This window comes from Erinaceus europaeus, chromosome 12, assembly GCF_950295315.1.
Source record: "Erinaceus europaeus chromosome 12, mEriEur2.1, whole genome shotgun sequence".
Taxonomy (NCBI): domain Eukaryota; kingdom Metazoa; phylum Chordata; class Mammalia; order Eulipotyphla; family Erinaceidae; genus Erinaceus; species Erinaceus europaeus.
In genome coordinates this window covers 43,656,802-43,678,019 of record NC_080173.1, presented here as the reverse complement: position 1 = coordinate 43,678,019, position 21,218 = coordinate 43,656,802, and the positions used below count along the sequence as shown (strand labels likewise).

Sequence of the window (21,218 nt, the reverse complement as noted above, 5' to 3'; positions counted from 1 at the left end):
CTCTCAGGCAGAAGTTGAAAAACAAGACCAGAAAAGAAAACACAAGTAGAACCTGAAATGGAATTGGCATATTGCCCCTAGTAAGAGACTCTGGGGTGGGTGGGGAGAATACAGGTCCATGAAGGACGATAAATGACATAGTGGGGGTTGTATTGTTAAATGGGAAACTGGGGAATGTTATGCATGTACAAACTATTGTATTTACTGTTGAATGTAAAACATTAATTCCCCAATAAAGAAATAAATTAAAAAAAAAAAAAAAGGCAAGCTAACACAGTATAAACCTAGCAATCAATATGCTGAGCAGGTGGAACAAGGTTAAGCACTATTTAGCCAAGTGCTTTCTGGAGGCAGCAGTGACCGTATTCCCCCACAGGCAGGAGACATACCTGTCTCTGTGTTGAACCCCAGGTTCTTACCAGATGCCTGTTCACAGCCCCCCGGCATCAGCACCACCAGAGTAGTTAGTCTAGTAGGAGATGAAAGAGTCCTCACCCCAGTCAGGGATTAGTTCTGTAGCCACTAAGCCTGAGATTTAGAGAAGACAAGGTCTTAATGAGAAGGAATGTGAATAGAGGATGGCAGTGACTCTGAGACTATGTTCTTGATTTGTGCCTGAGCAGCAGCACAATTTCTAAGAGCATGGACAACTTCAAATCCAGTTCCTCTGCTACAAAATGTGCAACCCTAGGCAAGTCACTTGTCTTTCTGACTCTCAAGTTTTCCCATCCATGACAAGGTGATAACAGGGCTGGCAACAATAGCTTACCTAAATAGTGTACTTACTTCATCATACACACAACCCAGGTTTGAACCTACCCTTCACATCACGGGAAGCTTCAGTGTTGTGCTATGCTTTAACTTTTTTTTAATTTATTATTATCTTTATTGGATAGAGACAGCTAGAAGTCAAGAGGGAGGGGGTGATAGAGAGGGAGAGAGACAGAGAGACACCTACAACCCTACTTCACCATTCATAAAGCTTTCCCCCCCCGCAGGTGGGGACGGGGGCTCGAACCCAGGTCTTTGCACATTGTAATACATGCGCTCAACCAGATACGCCACCACCCGGCTCCTGTGCTGTGTTATCTTTCTTTCTCTCCCTCTGTCTCTTTATCTGAAAAAGTTGACCTAGAGCAATAAAGCCCTGAGATGACAAAAAGCAAAACAAAAAAAAAGGGGGGGATGGAGATAACATTTTATGAGGCTCATAAAGCTGTATGCAGACTGAGTGGAAAGATGAGCAAAGGGGAGTAAAGACAATATTGAGTGGGAACAGAAGAGGGTGGTAAAAGTCACACTGCAAAACATAGAATTTAAAATTAAAAAAAAAAAGACTTCTGTGAGTTAATTCCCATTTCTGTAACCTAATCCTATCTTACAATAGATCTTTTCTTTCTTTCTTTCTTTTTTAAGGATTTGTTTATGTATTTATAGAAGGCGATAGGTAGATAGAAGGTAAATAGATAGATGAACCAGAGCATCATTCTGGCACATGCAATGTCAGAAATCAGAACTTCACATTTGAGTATTCAATGCCTTATCCTCTGTGCCCTCTTCCTGGTCACTCTTACAGTAGATTTATTTTATAAGTCCCACTGTACTTTTAGATTAAATAGGGTTACCATGCCTTAGATTTTGTTCCCAGGCTGCAATTCAAGGTCATGTCTTTCTCATCCTTCCTTCAGCATAAAATCACTTCTCCAGGACCCTGAAATGTGCCATAGCTTCTCCCCCCCCCCCCCGCCCCCCGGTTAAACCTCAGATTTACTGTCCTAATTACACTTTGCTTGAGTTCCCTGAAATGAGTTTCCCTCCCTTGAGGACAAACCAAATGACAGAGGGGAGGCAGCTTCTCCAATGTGGGTTCACTGGGTGATAGCTTGGGTGGCAGTAGACCAACCTAGAAGTTTAAATTTGTCCAGGCTCATTTTCACCCAGGGAAGCCTGGGTTGGGAAGAGGAAAAAAAAAGAAAAGAAAAGTCATCATCCAAATGTAGAGATCTAATTAATTATTAAACCATCCAAAAATATCTCTCCTCCATCTCTGAAGCTAGAGTCACTGGTAGTCCTCAACCTCACAGAAAAAAGGACCCCTATCCTTATATAGGGTCAGATATAAAAATAAAGATTGGGGGCCAGCAAGTAGAGCTGCGGGTTAAGGGCACATGGCACGAAGCACAAGGACAGGAATAAGGATCCTGGCTGGAGCCTTGGCTCCCCACCTGCCAGGGGGTCACTTCATAAGTGGTGAAGCAGGTCTGCAGGTGTCTATCTTTCCCTCCCCCTCTGTCTGCCCGTCCTCTCTCGATTTCCCTCTGTCCTATCCAATAACAACAACAACAACAATAAACAACAAGAGCAACAAAAGAGGAAAAAAAAAAAAAGCTACAGCAGGGCAGAGTTGTCAGTTCTAGGCTCCTATGCATCAGGCTCTGGGGACAGATAACCTAGTGAATACCTCCTCATGTCTGTGTCTAAGATGGCCATCTGTGGAAACAGACCAACAGCTGCTTGATCTATGTCAAGAAGGCCAAAAGCATAGAGGACCACATGCCTGTGAAGGCTGGGTACCCCTGGCCTACAGGAGTTGGATGAATAGCAGCTGTTCTGTCCAAAAAGTTCTCTGCTAATTCACTCCTTCACAAACTGCTGACTGAGCTCTTCTGTGCTCAGCATGACACCAGGGACTTCAGACTGTGAAAGGAAAACACAGCACTGTCCCCACAGGAAAACTGGAGAGACAGACCTAACAAATGAAACAAGCTGAGGGGCCTAGGAACTGATGCACCTGGTTGAGCACACACACTACCATGAGAAAGGACCCAGGGTGAAGCCTGTCTCCACCAATAGGAGGAAGCTTCACAAGCAGTGAAGCAGTGCTGCAGATAGATTTCCCTTTCTCCTTCTGTATCTCCCCCTTCCTTCTCAACTTCTCTCTCTCTCTCTCTCTCTTTTTAAAGATTTATTTATTTATAAGAAAGATAGGAAGAGGGAGTTGAGTGGTAGTGCACATGGCACAAAGCACAAGAACTGGCATAAGGATCCCAGTTCAAGCCCCTGGCTCCCCACCTGCAGGGGAGTCACTTCACAGACTGAAGCAAGTCTGCAGGTGTCTTTCTCTCCCCTTCTCTGTCTTGCCCTCCTCTCTCAATTTCTCTCTGTCCTATCCAATAACAATGACAGCAAAAACAACAACAATAATAACAATGACGACGATAAACAAGGGCAACAAAATGGAAAAATTAATTAATTAATTTTTTAAAAAAAGGAAGAGAGAGAGAGAAGGAATCCAGACATCATTCCGGTATATTTGCTGCCGGGGATTCCAGTGCTTTATCCACTGCACCACCTCTTGGACCGCTCAACTTCTATTTATTTATTTATTCTCTTTTGTTGCCCTTGTTGTTTTATTGTTGTAGTTATTGTTGTTACATGGGTCCTTGCGCTTTGTGCCATGTGTGCTTAACCTGCTGCGCTACCGCCCGACTCTCTAAATATAACAAAATTTTTTAAAAATATATACTTTATTTTATCTTAATGAGAGAGAAATACAGAGAAAAAGAAAGAAAAAGACTAGATCACTGCTCAGCTATGATTTCTGTGATGCTGGGGATTGACACAGAGCCTCAGGTATGACAATCTTTTGCATAACCATTATGCTGTTTCCCCAGCCCAATAAAATAAATCTTTAAAAAAAAACAAAACTTGTGGGAGTCGGGCGGTAGCACAGCGGCACAAAGCGCAAGGACCAGCGTATGGATCCCAGTTAGAGCCCCAGGCTCCCCACCTGCAGGGGAGTTGCTTCACAGGTGGTGAAGCAGGTCTACAGGTGTCTTTCTCTCCCCCTCTCTGTCTTCCCCTCTTCTCTGTCCTAACCAGCAACAATGACATCAGTAATAACTACAACAATAAAACAACAAGGACAACAAAAGAAAATAAATAAATAAATATAAAGGGGAAACACTTGTGGCGACATTTATTACTGGGGCTTGGTGCCAGCACCACAAATCCACCATTCCTGGGGCCATTTTTTTTATTTTTAACCAGAGCACTACTCAGCTCTGGCTAATGATGGTGTAGGGGATTGAACCTGGCACCTTGGAGCTTCAGGTATGACAGTGTTTGCATAACCATTATACTATCTTCCCCCACCCAGGCCACATTTTTTTTTCCTCCAGGGTTTTTCCTGGGGTTAAGTGCGGCACTATAAATCCACTGCTCCTAACAGCCATTTTTTTTCCTTTGTTCTATTTTATTTGATAGGACAGAGAAAAATTGAGAGGGGAGGGGTAGAGAGAAGGGGAAAGAGAAAGACACCTGGAGACCTATTTCACCACTCTTATAGCATCCCCGCTGCAGATTGGGAGCAGCGGCTTGAACCTTGGTCCTTGTGCATAGCACTAGGTACACTTAACCAGATACATCACTGCCCAGCCCCCACAGGCCACATTTTCTTGTCAGTGACATAGGTAAGGCTGAATGCAACCTCCCAGCCAGCTCCTTCTCCCACTAGAACATGCTGCTTTGTGCTTGCTAGTAAATCCCTCCTGGAAAACAAGACAAAACATCCAAGGGTTAAACAGAATAAGGAACTGATATTCCAATGGACACTCTCCTTCCTCCCACAGGAGACTTTAGGACTTAAGTGGAAGCAAGTCCTGTTGCTCTACCATCTCTTCATCAGCAACCCTAACCTGCTTGAATGGGGCCAGGTCCTGGCTCCCTCATTAGCTCCCTCATTAGGTTTGTTTTCTACTTCTCTTGTAAAATTACAGAATTCCACACTGGGCATGTCTGACTAGCCGGACACTCTTTCTTTAAATTGCTTTCCAAAGGAGATGTATCTATTTTGCTCCAGTGATCAATATAATCATTCACGAAAACAAGTCTTTCCTTGCCTTGGGACCCAATTATTTTCTCGTAGAGTCAGTGGTTGCAAAAATATATTGTTTTCCAGTTAACTAGTAAGTGCTATTTTTATCTATGGTTTCCTCACTCCTAATATTTCATTAGTAGTGAGAGACTGCTGCTTAAACCTAACTCTTAAATTATCTTCTCTGTTAGGCCTATTAAGTCACCACTAGGCTGCCAATTACCTGAAGGGAACCGTAAGAGGAGGTGTCTGGGGTCAGTTTCCCTCCCCCCACCACCACTCCCCATCATTAGGGGAAGGGAAGGAACAGGTCTGTCTTCTCCAGCAATTTCCAAGCACAAACCTTCACACCTCACCACTGGGAGTTGTTTTTTGTTTTTGTTTTGTTTTGTTTTATTCTCTTTCTTTTCCTTTTTTTTTTTTTTTTAACCAGAGCACTGATCAGCTCTGGTTTATGGTGGTGCGGGGGGATTGAACCTGGGACTTTGGAGCCTCAAGCATAAGAGTCTCTTTGCATAACTATTATGTTATCTACCCCCCCCCCCCCCCCCGCGCGCCTTCTTCCTTTCTTTTCTTTTCTTTCCCAGAGCACTGCTCAGCTGTGGCTTATGGTGGTACTGGGGGTTTAACCTGGAACCTTAGAGCATAAGAGTCTTTTACATAACCATTACTCTTGAATTTTTAAAAAATATTTATTTATTCCCTTTTTGTTGCCCTTGTTTATTGTTGTAGTAGTTATTGTTATTGATGTCGTCATTATTGGATAGGACAGAGAGAAATGGAGAGAGGAGGGAAAGACAGAGATGGGGAGAGAAAGACCTGCAGACCTGCTTTACCACTTGTGAAGTGACTCCCCTGCAGGTGGGGAGCCAGGGGCTCGAACCAGGATCCTTATGTGGGTCCTTGTACTTTGTGCCACCTGTGCTTAACCCGCTGCGCTACTGCCCGACTCCCCTACTCTTGAATTAATGGTATTCTTTGTCAGGAGTTTTTATGAGTGGCCTCACATGAGGCAGAGAAACAAGCCAGGGCACCACTCTGGTACATACGGTGGTACCTGGCCCTGGAAACCTCAGGTATGAAAAATTCATCAACTGAACTATCCTCTGGTCACTGTGCTGATATTTACACAGAAAAAGGACACTGAGAAACTTATAGGGGCCTCAACCCTCAGCTAGTTAATGAGTCATGTGGCCTTGGGCAATTTACGGTAGCACTGTGTCTTCAGTTCCCTTGTATATGAAATGGGATTAATAATAACTACTACTGTGGGGCCCGAAAGGAGCATAACGGCTTATGTGCACATGCACGAAGCACAAGGACCTGCATAAGGATCCCGGCTGGAGCCCCCAGCTCCCCACCTACAGGGGGGTCGCTTCACAAGCATGAAGCAGGTCTTCAGGTGTCCTTCTCTCCTCCTGTTTTCACCTCCCCTCTCAATTTCTCTCTGTCCTACCCAACAATGGCAGCAATAACATCAACAATAACAACAATAAACAGCAACAAAGGGGGGGGGGCACTAACTACTGCATAGCCAATATAGCACTGGACTTGCAGACCTGAGGGTCCCATTTTCCTGTACCAGAGTGGTGCTCTGGTTAATCTCTCTTTATCCTTCTTAGTAAAAATAATCTTAAAAATGACTACTTGAGGGAGTCGGGTGGTAGCGCAGCGGGTTAAGCGCACACATGTGGTGCGAAGCGCAAGGACCAGTGTAAGGATCCTGGTTCAAGTCCCTAGCTCCCCACCTGCAGGGGGAGTCGCTTCACAGTGAAGCAGGTTTACAGGTGTCTTTCTCTTCCCCTCTGTCTTCCCCTCCTCTCTCCATTTCTGTCTTATCCAACAACAACATCAATAACAACAACAATAACTACAACAGCAATAGAAAACAAGAGTAACAAAAGGGAAAATAAATATTTTAAAAAATTTTTTTTAAAATGACTTGAACGGGGAGCATCAAGGCGCCCTGCACTCCCAGAGTACACTTGTGCCTCGGAACCAGATCAGTGACTTTTACACCAGATTTAGTCTTTTGACTGGCACTAATTCAAGGGCTAAAGGTGAACTGATAGGACCATTATACCAACTTCACAGGTGCAAAAACTGAGGATTACACATTTACTCTGATTTCTGGCAAAATGAATTTTAATTAACTGAAGGCTAATGGGGAAGGAGCCCAATCCCTAAAGAATGTTTTCTGAGTTTGTGAAGAACCTACCAAGGTTGCTATGCTGGGGCTTATCACTGATTAATCTTGGATTAAGATGCCTGGAATAATTTCAACTGTTTCCTATTAAAATTGTGCTGAACTGCTTCACCACCAGTGCAGCTTTTCCCAGGTGTCCTGGCCCCTCCATGTGGTTCTGGAGTCAAATCCAGCTCCTGGTTTGTGAAGCCTGTGCCCTACCAGGTGGGCTGTCTCTCACCCCACCCCTATCATTTTTTTTCAAATGTGGTTCTGGGGAATGAACCTTGATCCCTGTTTGTGCACAATACCACTACTGAGCAGCTTCCCCACCTTGTTTTTCCATTCTATTCTCTTCTTTCTTGGGGAGAGAGCAGTGTCCCACCATTCTCGGAGTTCTCTGCCCACCCTGCTGTCTGCGGTGCTCCCATCTCCCACACACAGCTGGAACTTGGACCCCGGGCCTCTTGCACAACAGTATTTATGTTCTACTGGGTGAGCCATCTCCTGGCTCTAATTCTGTATAATCTTTAGAAATAAAAGTTCTCATGAAATATTTCTAACATTAAAAAATAAATAGAATAAAATAAAATTGTGCTTAAGTCTATCTGTCCTTCCTTTGGCACAGTAAACGTGCCATTAATGATGACCAAGGATTGTACTGATGTGAAATTCTTCTTTGATGAGTTTCCTCTTAAAATTTGAGCTGTTTCAACATTGAAATTTTCTTTTTTTTTTTTTCTTCTGTTACCAGAGTACTGTTCAGCTCTGGTTTACAGTGATGTGGGGGATTGAACCTGGGACTTTGGAGCCTCAGGGATGAGAATTCCTTTGCATGACCATTCTGTTAAATATCCCCACCTGAAAATTTCAGCTTTGAGAGTTCCTACTCCATTTTAAGTTGCACGATTTGGCATATATTAGACAGTGGCATGCAAAAAAAGTAAAGTTATTCCAGAGACAGTAAATTATTATTTTTTTGATAATAGAGATCTTAAATTCACTTAGGGAAAAAAAAAAGGCTAATCACAAAAACTTTTTTTTAATTTTTTATTTATTTCCTTTTGTTGCCCTTGTTGTTTATTTGTTGTAGTTATTGATATCGTTGTTGTTGTTGTATAGGACAGAGAGAAATGGAGAGAGGGGAAGACAGAGGGGGGAGAGAAAGAGAAGACACCTGCAGATCTGCTTCACCGTCTGTGAAGTGATTCCCCTGTAGGCGGGGAGCCGGGGGCTCAAACCCGGATCCTTTATGTGGGTCCTTGCTCTTTGCACCACGTGCACTTAACCCACTGCGCTACTGCCCGACTCCCTAATCACAAGAATTTTATCAGGCTCAAAGTCACATTTACCTTACCTTCTCCAATTCTGTGGGGAAGCCCTAAAGGGACCCACCATCACCATTCTTTCAGTTGCTCAAGCCAAAAATCTCACTATTCTACTGGTTCCTAATGCATATCTTCATCAGACTTACTAGCAGCACCTGTTTCTCTCCTTCTCGTTTCAGCCTAGCCAGACATTGCCTGCTTCATTTACCACCACTGCTCACCACCTTAAACGTGCTCCTGAAATTACTACAGTAGACTCCATGAAATCCTTGTTGCCACTTTTCTTCCTTACAGTCTATTATTAATAATAGTGGGAGAAGGAGCAGGCTGAAAAGTTATATACAGCCCTTCCTTTATCACTGATGAGAAAATGTGGCCCACAGGGACTGGGTGATGTACCATGTGCAAGGATCTAGGTTCAAGACCCCGCTCCGCATCTGCATGTGGGACTCTTAGGGCAGTAGATAGTGTAAATGATGGTGAGGTCTTCTCTTCAAAGCAACATGAAGAGAACTACCGTTTAGTTAAAAAATATATATATATTTATAAACATGTTTATAAATATATATATATAGTTATATATAGCCATAGCCACCTGTGGTCAACAGTTCTGTCATCGCCGGGGCTCGGTGCCTGGACTAGGAATCCACCGCTCCTGGAGGACATTTTTTCCCCTTTGTTGTCCTTGTTGCTTATCGTTATTGTTGTTATTGATGTCATTTGTTGTTGGCTAGGACAGAAAGAAATGGAGAGGAGGGGAAGACAGAGAGGGGGAGAGAAAGACACCTGCAGACCTGCTTCACCACCTATGAAGCGACTCTCCTGCAGGTGAGGAGCCTGGAGCTCGAACCGGGATCTTTACGCTGGTCCTTGCTTGGGCTTTGCGCCACCTGTACTTAACCCGCTGCGCTACTGCCCAGCCCCCAATAAATAAAATTTTTAAACGAAAAAGAAAGATGTCTTTTTCATTTTTTATTTTTAAATCTTTATTTATTGGATAAGGACAGCCAGAAGGAAGGAGGTGATAGGGAGACAGAGAGACACCTGCGGCACTGCTTCACCACTCGCAAAGCTTTCCCTCTGCAGGTAGGGACGGGGGCTCGAACCCAGGTCCTTGCGCATTGTAATACTTGCGCTCAACCAGGTGCGCCACCACCTGGCCCCTGTTTGTTCTGTTTTGATTGTCACTGGGGCTTCACTGCTCCAGGCCAACTTTTCCTATACAGAATGAGAAACAGACAGACACTGTAGCACTGAATGGTGTACAGGGCTTTAAACCTGGGTCATATGAATGGCAAAGCAAGTGCACTCCCAGGAAAGCTATCTCAATGCTCACCAACATCTAATATTGTGACCACAACATTAATTTTAAAGAAATTTTGATCTTTACTATTAAAAATAAAATCCCTCATATTGGGGGCTGGACGGTGGCGCAGCGGGTTAAGCGCACATAAAGACAAAACATGAAGACCCACGCAAGGATCCCAGTTCTAGTCCCGGGTTCCCCACCAGCGTGGGCGGGGGGAGGGGAAGGCGGGAGCCGCTTCACAGGCGGTGAAACAGGGAAAAAAATTACTTATAAATATAAGGCAGACATAAATCTGAGAGGGGAGGAGAGATAGAAAGGGAGACACAGGGCTGGGCAGTAGCATAGTACAAAGCACGGGGCCCACTGCAAGGATCCTGTTCAAGCCCACCCCCAACCTTCCACCTGCTTCCCACCTGCTGGGGGGGGTCGCTTCACAAGCAGTGAAGTAGGTCTGCAGGTGTCTTTCTGTCTCCCTCTCCTCTCTGTTTTTCTTTTATTTTTAGATTTTTAAAAATATTTGATTCATTTATTTTCCCTTTTGTTGCTCTTGTTGTTTTTCTTATTATTGTTGTTATTGATGTCTTCGTTGTTAGATAGGAGAGAAATGGAGGGGGGGAAGACAGAGGGGGAGAGAAAGATTGACACCTGCAGACCTGCTTCACCGCCTGTGAAGCGACTCCCCTGCAGGTGGGGAGCCGGGGGCTCAAACCAGGATCCTTATGTTGGTTCTTGCACTTTGTGCCATGAGCACTTAACCCGCTGAGCTACTGCCTGACTCCCTCTGTTTCTTTCTGTCCTATCCAATAAAAAGAAAAAAAAATGGTGGTCCGGAAGGTGGCACAATGGATAAAGCAGTGGATTCTCAAGCATGAGGTCCTGAGTTCAATCCCCGGCAGTATATGTACCAGAGTGATAGCTGGTTTCCTTTCTCTCCTCCTATCTTTCTCATTAATAAATAAATAAATAAAAGGGAAAAAATGGCCTCCAAGAGCAGTGGATCTGTAGTGCTGGCACTGAGCCCCAGCAGTAACACTGGAGACAAAAAAAGAGTGAGGGAAGAGGCAGACACCTGCAGCAATGTTTAGTCACTTATGAAGCTTGCCCCCTGCAGGTGAGGACTAGGGACCTGAACCTAGGTCTTTACACATGGTCATGTGTATACTCAAGTGAGCCACCACGGGTCCCAAGATATTTTTATTTCTGTATGTTTTGGGGGCAGCAAGTCTCAGATACACCACATGGGAGTACCATGACAGTGGGGTAATTTTCAGTGCTGTCTCTTGCCCCGACTCTGAGTAAATTAATTCCAAGTGGTGAAGCAGCAACAAAATAAACATGTATTTCAAATGTTAAATAAAAGGGCAACAGAAAGGGAAGAAATATTTAAAAACAAACAAATGTTAAATTAAAAACTGATTCCTGTACTTTATTTCAAGGAATGAGGGACTAATTATATTCAAACTTTATTAATTCATTATGGCCCTATAGTTTTGTTTTTTAAATGTCAATCTTTGCAACTAAGCAAAAGTTACTTTGTAACTACTGAAACTTGCAAAGAAAAAAATTATCTAAAGATTAAGTGAGAGGCTATTTTCAGAACAAAGCCAAGGACACTGCTTGCCTTTCTTTTGCTATCAGTCCTCATAAGGCACAGGCACCCAGTTAAGCTCTGAACCCTTTAAACAATAGCTAGGAGGACAGACTGACCTTCACAGGAGAGACATAAAATATCTGGTAGGAATTTAGGCCATAGTGAAAGGAGAAAAGAAAGAAAGAAAGTTAGAGAGAGAAAAAGGAAGAGAGGAAGACAGGAAGAAATGAAAGGATAAACCAACTGATCTGTTAATCAGCCAGATCTCACATTTCACTGACTTCCCCTATCTCTACCCCCACCTTCTATTCAAAGGACTTAACATCAAAGTTGGTTTCAGTGATAATTTTTCTGCAATTAAGGGGAAGAGAAAAACCTTTGAAATTTTTACATACAAACTCTGAAACCAAAGAATGCCAATACTTCCATTTGGAGACCCGGAGGGGAATAACACACAGGCTCCCGCAAGTGTGCACTCCAAGCACGGCTCACAGGGGGTGGGGCGGCCTCTGGGGGAGAGGAAGAGCGGGAAGCCATGTCTGAATGCTCAGCAAACAGCAGCTACCCAGCAAAGTCACTTTCCACTCACTGCTAAGTCGTATTTTTACTATTTTTCACATGAGCACACAGAATACGAAAAACACTTTGAGTCACACAACTGAAAGTAGCAGAGGCTGGATTTAAGTCAATCTCAGATCTGACCACGAAGTTCTAGTTTCGTGGTCTTGGGCTGGATCCGGGTTTGAACCCATAGTTTCCGCCGCTTCCAGGTTGCGAACCTTTATCCTTTATCCACCACCGTAAAACGGGGAGGAAAAAAAAACAAACTTCGCTCAGTGGGACCTGCAGTCAAGTAGGTGAAATCGTTTGAGCCGATGCCTGCTACAGGGCCTGGGCTCCGGGAGCGAGCAGAGGAAAAGACGGCGCGCGGCGGTGCGGCGCGCAGCGACACCCGGCTTCCGGAAGTTAACACGCGCGACCTCTGGCCGCAGGAGGGAACCAAACAGCCCTGGGTCGCCAACCGCGCCAACCCCTCCCTAGGATCCCGCCCGCGCCACCCGCTCCCTAGGATCCCGCCCGCGCGTTACGTACCGGGGCCTCTGACCCAGCCAGGCCGCCTCCGCCCGCCCAATCTTAGAGGCGCTTACTGGGTGGCTCCCGGACGCAAGGCGGGCCCGGGCGGCTCGCAAGCGGACAGGACTTCCGGTCGGTGGGTGGGGCGGGGCCGGTATTGGAAGGGTCCTGAAATGACGGGTTGCTAATGCTCTCGCTTTTTAAAAAATCTTTTATTGATTGGATAGTCAGTCAGAAATCGAGAGGGAAGGGAGGGATAGAGAGGATGAGAGACAGAGACACCTGCAGCGCTGCTTCACTTGTGAAGCTTTCCCCCTGCAGGTGGGGGTGCTCTCGCTTTTAACATTTAAAATTTTTTTATTACTTTTATTATTGGATAGAAACAGCCACCGCTTCACCACTCATGAAGCTTTCCCATTGCAGAGGTGGAGACCGGGGCTTGAACTCCCATTCTTTGTAACATGTGTACTCAACGTGGTGCCCTATCACCTGGCCCCAAATATTTGTTCATTGGGTAGAGACAGACAGAAATCGACACACCCACAGCACTGCTTCACTACTTGTGAAACTTCCCTCTGCAGGAGAGGACAAGATGGGTTACTCTGGGTTACTTCTCCCTTGGAGCCAAAACTTTTCCACGCTGGGAGATAACCCCCCCCCCCCCCCCCCGATAATCCAAATTTAAGATTCAGACTTGACCATTACTATCTGTGCCGCCGCTGACAGTAGACAGCCATGGTAGTTAACCGAGCACAGGTCCTAGGAGTACCTGCTCATTCAATCTTCAGACTTCGTGTTAGTTCTTGTCACCACCCCAATCTTGCAGAGGCAATATCCTGGAGGCATTGCAGTAATTAAGTATAGAATGTAGATGTAAAAGTCTGTTTAATCCCTTACGTGGCATGTGCCAGAGATACTCTGATGTCTTCCTCCTCCTCCCTCCCCCCTTTCTGTTGTGCTAATAAGTAACTCTTTACCAAGAGTCTAATGCATAGCCTGGAGGTGGCACAGTGGACCAAACATTGGTTTTGTAAGCATGTGGTCCTGAGTTTGACTTCTGGCATCATATATGCCATGGTTCTCACACTTCTTGCAGTACATACATATTATACATCTAAAAAAAAAAAAAAAAAAGACGCGATTACAGAAGCCAGACTTTCTACCTTCTGCACCCCATACAGAATTTTAGTCTATACTCCCAAAGGGGTAAGTGTTAGGGGAAGATGACCAGTGGACTCTGAACCCCAATGCCATCAGGACCCAGAGAGAAGGGGGGTGGGAGAAGGACACTCAGAATTAGTAGTAGGTGTGCCTTTGAAAGGAAGGCTGGACATAAAAAAAATTAAAAAATAAAAAATAAATAAAATGACCCGATATATATATATATATATACATATATATATATATACAGATAGTTATAAAAATAATAGTTAACCCATATCTGTGATCTTGGGAGAACTATTAGTTTCCAATGGAGGCATGGGGGACAGACACAGAACTCCGGTGGTGAGAAAGGTGTGAAATTATACCCCTGTTGTCTTATGACTTTGTAAATCAGTATTAAATCCCTAATAAAAGCTTAAAAAAAACTTGGGAAGCAGATCAACTAGTAGAGCACTGGACTTGCATACCTGAGGTTCCCAGTTATATTCCTGATGCCACATGTAGCAGGGGGGAGCTCTGACTTGTCTTTCTGTGTTTCATAAGTAACAAATGTTTATTTATATATAAAAAAAAGATGTAGAAAAAAACCAATGCTTTAATTGCTACACCACTTTTGGGCCACACTAATAAATCTTTAATTTCAAAAAAGCTATTTATTAGGGAGTCGGACGGTAGGTTAAGCAGGTTAAGCGCACGTGGCGCGAAGCGCAAGGACCGAAGTGAGAATCCCGGTTCTAGCCCCCGGCTCCCCACGGCAGGGGAGTCGCTTCCCAGGTGGTGAAGCAGGTCGGCAGGTGTTTTTCTCTCCCCTCTCTGTCTTCCCCTCCTCTCTCCATTTCTCTCTGTCCTGTCAACAACGATGAAATCAATAACAACAGTAATAACTACAACAATAAAACAAGGGCAACAAAATGAAATTAATATTTTTTAAAAAGCTATTTATTCAAATATCCTTCCAGTGTTTGCATCCCCACACCTGCTGTTCACACTTTGACATGTCTAGTATCTGAAAATTCATTGGCTTTCAAGACAACTTCATGCTTTTTTTTTTTTTTTCCTCCTCCAGGGTTATTGCTGGGCTCGGTGCCTGCACCATGAATCCACCGCTCCTGGAGGCCATTTTTCCCCCTTTTTGTTGCCCTAGTTGTTGCAGCCTCGTTGCGGTTATTATTGCCATTGTTGACGTTGCTTTGTTGTTGGATAGGACAGAGAGAAATGGAGAGAGGAGGGGAAGACAGAGAGAGAGGGGAGAGAAAGATAGACACCTGCAGACCTGCTTCACCGCCTATGAAGCGACTCCCCTGCAGGTGGGGAGCCGGGGGCTCGAACCGGGATCCTTACGCCGGTCCCTGCGCTTTGCGCCACGTGCGCTTAACCCACTGCGCCACCGCCCGACTCCCTTCTTCATGCTCTTTAAAGTCCAGTCTTGACTGAATCCTTCCTTAGAAAATACATCTGGGGGGGGAGCAGGTGGTAGCACACCTGGTTGAGTGCACAAGGACCCAGGTTCAAGCCGCGGGTTCCCACCTGTAAGGGGAAAGCTTCAGGAGTGGTGAGGCAGGGTTGCAGAAGTCTGTCTCTTTCCCTCTCTATCACCCCCTTCCCTCTCAATTTCTGGCTGTTTCTATCCAATAAGTAAAGTTAATTTAAAAACATTAAAAAAAAATACATCTTGGAGGGGGAGCCGGGCAGTAGTGCAGTGGGTTAAGCGGACGTGGTGCAATGTGCAAGGACCGGCTTAAGAATGGAGCCTCTGGGGGAAGTCGCGTCGTGTCACAGGCGGTGAAGAGGTCTGTAGGTGTCTATCTCTCCCCCCTGTCTTCCCCTCCTCTCTCCATTTCTCTCTGTCCTATCCATCAGCGAGGACATCAGTAACAACAACAATAATAACTACAACAACAGTGAAAACAAGGCAACAAAAGGGAAAATAAATAAAAGAAAATACATCGGGGGGGGGGGGGGGGTCAGGTGGTAGCGCAGTGGGTTACACACAGGTGGGGCAAAGCGCAAGGACCTGCATAAGAATCCGGGTTAGAGCCCCCAGCTCTCCACCTGCACGAAGGATCGCTTCACAAGTGGTGAAGCAGGTCTGCAGGTGTCTATCTTTCTCTCCCCCTCTCTGTCTCTTCTCCTCTCTCAATTTCTCTTTGTCCTATCCAACAACAAGGGTAACAATGAGGGCACCAAAAAAAATGGGGAAAATGGCCTCCAGGAACAGTGGATTGTAGTGCAGGCACCTAGTCCCAGCAATAACCCTGAAGGCAAAAAAAACCCAAAACTTTGGAATATACCTAAAATAGACCTACAAGCTTTTTCCAAAATGGAGACCCCCAAATCTCCACCCACAATATTCTTGCCTTTAGGTTCATGATTAGTCAACAATTTGCTCTGCTTTCTATCCTCTTTTTCAGCCACCAGGTTCCAGATGCTACCATGATGCCAACTGGACTCCCCAGGGCAGATGACACCACCATGTGTCCTGGAGCCCTGCCTCCCCAGATCCCTGCCCACTAGGGAAAGAGAGACAGGGTGGGAGTATGGATCCACCTGTCAATGCCCATGTTCAGTGAAGAAGCAATTTTAGAAGACAGACCTTCCACTTTCTGCACCCCATAATGACCCTGGGTCCATGCTCCCAGAGGGTTAATGAGAATAGGAAAAGTATCAGGGGATAGAGTGGGGTATGGAGTTCCGGTGGCAGGAATTGTGTGGAATTGTACCCCTCTTATCCTATGGTCTTGTCAGTGTTTCCATTTTATAAATAAAAACTTATATTAAAAAAAAAATCCATCTTCTGGGGGCCAGGCAGGAGCACACCAGTACAAAGCACAGGGAACTGGTTCGAGCTCCTGGCTCCCCACTTGCAAGGGGGTTACTTCCCAAGGGGTGAAGCAGGCCTGAAGGTGCCTATCTTTTGCTCTCCCTTGTTGTCTTTCCCTCCTCTCTTGATTTCTCTGTCTTATCCAACAGCAACAGCAATGGTAAAAAGATGGCTGCCAGGAGCAGTGGATTTGTACTGCAGGCACCGAGCCCTAGTGATAACCGTGGAGGCAAAAAGAAAAGAAAGAAAATACATGTTACAATGCACAAGGACCCCAATTCAAGCCCCCGTCCTAACCTGCAGGGGGAAAGCTTTGCAAGTCGTGAAGCAGGGCTGCATGCATCTCTTTCCCTCGATCTCCCCCTTCCCTCTTGATTTCTGACTGCCTCTATCCAATAAATAGATAATAAAAATTATTTTTTCCAAAAAAAAGGAAATAAATGTTGGGGGGCTAGGTGGTGGCACACTGGTTAAGTGAACACATTACAGTGCATAAAGACATAGGTTCAAGCCCCTGGTCCCCACTACAGGGGGAAAGCTTCACAAGTGATGAAGCAGTGCTGTAGGAGTTTGTTTCTCTCCCTCTCCTTCTCCCCTCTCAATTTATCTGTTTCTATCCAATAATAAATTAAAAAAAAAAAGAAGAAGAAGAAGAAGAAGGAGAAAGAAAGGAAATAGAAAGGGCCAGGTGGTGGCACACCTGGTTAAGTGCACATGCTACAATGCAAAACAACCCAGGTTCGAGCCCCCAGTCTCCACCTACAGGAGGAAAGCTTTGCAAGTAGTGAAGCAGGGCTGCAAGTGTCTCTCCTCTCCCTATCTAATAATAAATAAAGATAAAAAATAAAAAAGAAAGAAAATACATCTTGGGGCTAAGAAGACAGCATAATGGTTATGAAAAAGACATGCCTAACACTACAAGGTCTCAGGTTCAGTCCCCAGTATCAACATAAGCCCGAGCTGGGCTTTGTTTAACTCCAGTTAAACAAAAGGAAAAACATCTCTCTGGACTGGCAAGATACTCACCAAGAGAGTTCCTGCTTTGCTATGCATATATGACCCATGCTAGAGCCTGGCCCCTAAAAGACGGGGTAAACTTAGGTACTGTAGTCTCCTTCTCTCCCTCAGCCCCTGTGTCTCTTTTTTGAGAAATTCAGCCTAGAGCATTGAAGCTCTAGTGATCACAACTCCATGCCCACCCCCAGTATTCCCACTCCAAGCCATTGGAGTCATACAGGACAATCCTAATTTTATTCCAGAGTCATATCCAATAGTCCAGTCCTTTTCATGGACCAATTTATAGTCATGTTTGTGACTTAAATTTTCCCTGATGCACCCTCTCGGAATGGAAACTCTCCTTCTTCGCACTTTTGAGGTATAACCTCCAAGATTTATTTTAGCTTAAACACATACTCTCCATTATCCAAGAGGCTAGTAATCAACTTTGATCTGATTCTAGCTGCTTACATGACTGACCTCAGTTCATCCTCACAGTAACCCACATCTTGGTCACCTGTATGCTAAGATTCTAACAAAAAGCCTGGAATGCAGAACTGCTTCAAGTTGTTGCAGGCAGGAGGCTGATATATATATATATATATATATGTGGTGTTTGAACAATCTTCTGAGTTCAAGAGATGACTCCTTTGACTCCTAGGTCTTTGATTTGGTTCTTAAAATTAAACTTATTCTCCATATGTTTACTTTATTTCTCTCTGAAGGAAAAAATCTGCTAAGGAACAGTGAAATTGTGTATGTGTAAAGCAGGAGGCTGAAAAAAAAATGTATATATAGTGTTTAAACAACCTTCTGAGTTCAAGAGATGACTCCTTTGACTCTTAGGTCTTTGATTTGGTTCTTAAAATTAAACTTATTCTCTATATGTTTACTTTAAATAAATATTAAAATGCAATTAAATTTACTCCATGCCTCACAAACATCATTAATATTTATCCTTTATTAAATAGCTTCCCCCAATCTCCCCTTCCCAAGCCACTTCCCATAAGTTGTCACCAGCTGGAAGATAGAGTCGAAGATTTCACAGCCTGAAACTTCAGGCCTTGTGTGACCTGGTCCCTGTGAACACTCCTCAGACAAATGCCTTACCATATGTAGTAACATATGCTTTCTTTGGGGAAAAGCAGAATAAGGTGATTTAGTTACTGCACCAGAATTTGTGCTAAAACATCAAGTTCATAAGTTCATATCTGAACTCATATTAAATAGCAGTCAAACTTTGAATAAATCATTAGACTTTTTTTGTCTCTTAGTAAAACAGCAATAAAACCTGCCTTCCTCACTGCAATAAGTACAACAACTGATAGTAGGAATCAAGGTCAGGGAGTCGGGCAGTAGCGCAGTGGGTTAAACGCACATGGCGTAAAGTGTAAGGACAGGCACAAGGATCCCGGTTCAAGCCCCCGCTCCCTACCTGCAGGGGAGTGGCTTCACAGGCGGTGAAGCAGGTCTGCAGGTGTCTATCTTTCTCTCTCCCTCTCTGTCTTCCTCTCCTCTCTCCATTTCCCTCTGCCCTATCCAACAATTACAACATCAATAACAACAATAACTACAACAATAAAACAACAAGGGCAACAAAAGGGAATAAATATTAAAAAAAGGGGAAAAAAAGGTCATGTATGAGTGCAATTACGAGCAATACATCACTGTACAAACATAAAGGGTCCTATACTGTGTTTTCTTGCCTCTGCCCTTTGCTTATGTTTCTCTTTTCTTCTCTCCCCCGCCCCTTTTTTTCAAATCATTGTTGGGGATCTACCACTCTGCACTTTCTCAGGCAGAAAGAGAGACTGACTGACTGACTGACCAAGACCACAATACTGAAGTAGTTCTCTAATGCGGTAGGGGTAAGGCTCAAACCTGGGATCTAAGTGAGTTATTGCTTATATTTCTGCACAGAAAAGACCATATTCCTTCCTTCTCACTAATGCACTCACTCATACATTAATCCAACAAATATTTTTAGATAATGTTTGAAGATTTTATTTATTTATTTAGGAGATAGGAACAGAGAGAGGAACCATCTATCACTCCACACATCAAATGCAATGCCAGGGATCAAACTCAGGATTGCATGCTTGAGAGGACAACATTTGATCCACTAAGCCACCTTCCAAAATGTCCAGTAAATATTAAGAGCTTATTATATGCTGGATCAATGTATACAGAAGTAAGGAAAATTCAGTCTGCTGGTTTGGGAAGTGGCGCAGTGGGTAAAGCATTGGACTCTCAAGCATGAGGTGCTGAGTTCAATTCCCGACAACACATGTATCAGGGTGATATCTGGTTCTTTCTCTCTCCCTTCCTTTCTCATTAATAAATAAAATATGAAAAAAAGAAAAAAGAAAAGAAAATCCAGTCTGTTCTCTAAGCTACCCTATAGCTTTGCAAGGTGTCTGATACTCAGTCTCATTTTACAGATGAGGACATTGAGACTAAGAGTTGTTAAATTGCTTGCCTTAGATTACTTAGTAGAGATAAAACTGGGATTTAGAATTCAGAGAGTCACATCCTGGAGTCTTTTCTCTTAATAATCATTTCCAATAACAACAGTGAAAGGAATACATTCCAGAAACTGCAGAGATTAATAGGCACATCCCCCACCACCCTCTGGGTCTTGCTGCACACCGTTACCTTTCGCCAAATGGTAAAGTAGGAAGAGCCAGCTGGTCCAGATGGAGAAATCCTGCTATTATTCTAGTGGGACAAAATGTTAAGGAATCTGAGAATGTTTACTTTTCAAAAAAGGGGAGAATTTTAGGGAGCCAGAGAGTAATTTCAGAATATATAACATCTATCTGGAAAAAGGATTATGTTTCTACATAAAGCCATGAGGAAGAACTTGGCCAGCTCTCCATCAATTAAGAGTTGTCTGGAAGTGGGCGGCTCGGCTCTCTGTTATGGAGGAGTAGGAACAAATGTGAGAACTCTTGGAACCCTAAAAACAGCTTTACAGCCAATTTAGGAAACTACACTGCACTGCTTTCAAAAGTAAACTTAAGCAGCATGATCATTTGTGGTCATTAAGTGGTCAATTTGAAAAATTGTTATCCATACTCCATTTTTTCTTCTTTTTTTTCAATTTTATTTATTATTGGATAGAGACAGAGAGAAATTAAGAAAGGAGGGGGAGATCGAGAGGGAAAGACAGATACTTGGAGCCCTGTTTCACTACTTGTCAAGCTTTCCCCTTGCAGGTGGGGACCATGTAATCTGGGCCCTTGTGTAATGTAATGTAACAAAAAGGTATATTTAAAAAAAAAAAAGAAAGAAAATCATGAACTCTAGAAAATCTAAGTGATATTTTGAATTCTTAATTGAGAGACACTGAAGAGAGTAAGTGCCTCTCAAGTCTAACTCAGAATCCAGGTGCTAGATTCTAGAACTTGTTCTTGCATTCTGAGCCTGGTCATGCCAATCATAGTGCCTACACCCACCCCCTCAAGAATGTTCTCCAATGAGCAAATACTGTTTGGTTTGCAGTAAAGTATAAGGCTGAGTCTTATTTTGCTTTGAACTGCAATAGTAGGGCTTACAGAAACCAGCTCCTCTGTCCTCTACAATCACTCTTCCTCAGTCATGTTTCAGTAGCTTTCATTTAACCTCTGCATATCTCTGAGAAAAGAAAATACAGAGTTAGGAATTAGACTATCAGATATGAATTCTGGTATAAGCTCTCCAACTAGTTATCACTGTGATTTCTTTTTCAAGCACAGTTTTCTCCTATTCTTATTCCATGTCTATTCTACCATGTTACATAAGCTATAGTAGGTTAAGAATTATAAAAATTACATTTAGGAGTTGGAGAGATAAGAGTAATTGTTATACAAAAATTTTCATGCCTAAGGTTCTG

The 21,218-nt window shown here is 43.8% G+C and overlaps 1 protein-coding gene across 8 annotated transcripts in view; it reads right to left on the bottom strand.

Moving 5' to 3' along the window:
- The window catches only part of DCAKD (dephospho-CoA kinase domain containing), a 44,728-nt gene that overhangs the window by 21,134 nt on the left and 2,376 nt on the right, over positions 1-21,218 (bottom strand). The window contains exons 1-2 of one of the 8 annotated variants that reach the window (XM_016193712.2): positions 1,832-1,915; positions 420-528 (exon numbers count right to left, since the gene is read on the bottom strand). The exons of 2 other annotated variants lie outside the window; for them this stretch is intronic. The gene's annotated coding sequence lies outside the window, so the exon portion shown is untranslated. Of the gene's footprint in view, positions 1-419; positions 529-1,831; positions 1,948-12,381; positions 12,487-20,901; positions 20,981-21,218 lie in introns of those variants that run through there. 5 more of the 8 variants (XM_060203368.1, XM_016193714.2, XM_016193713.2 and 2 more) reach the window with 5 other exon arrangements.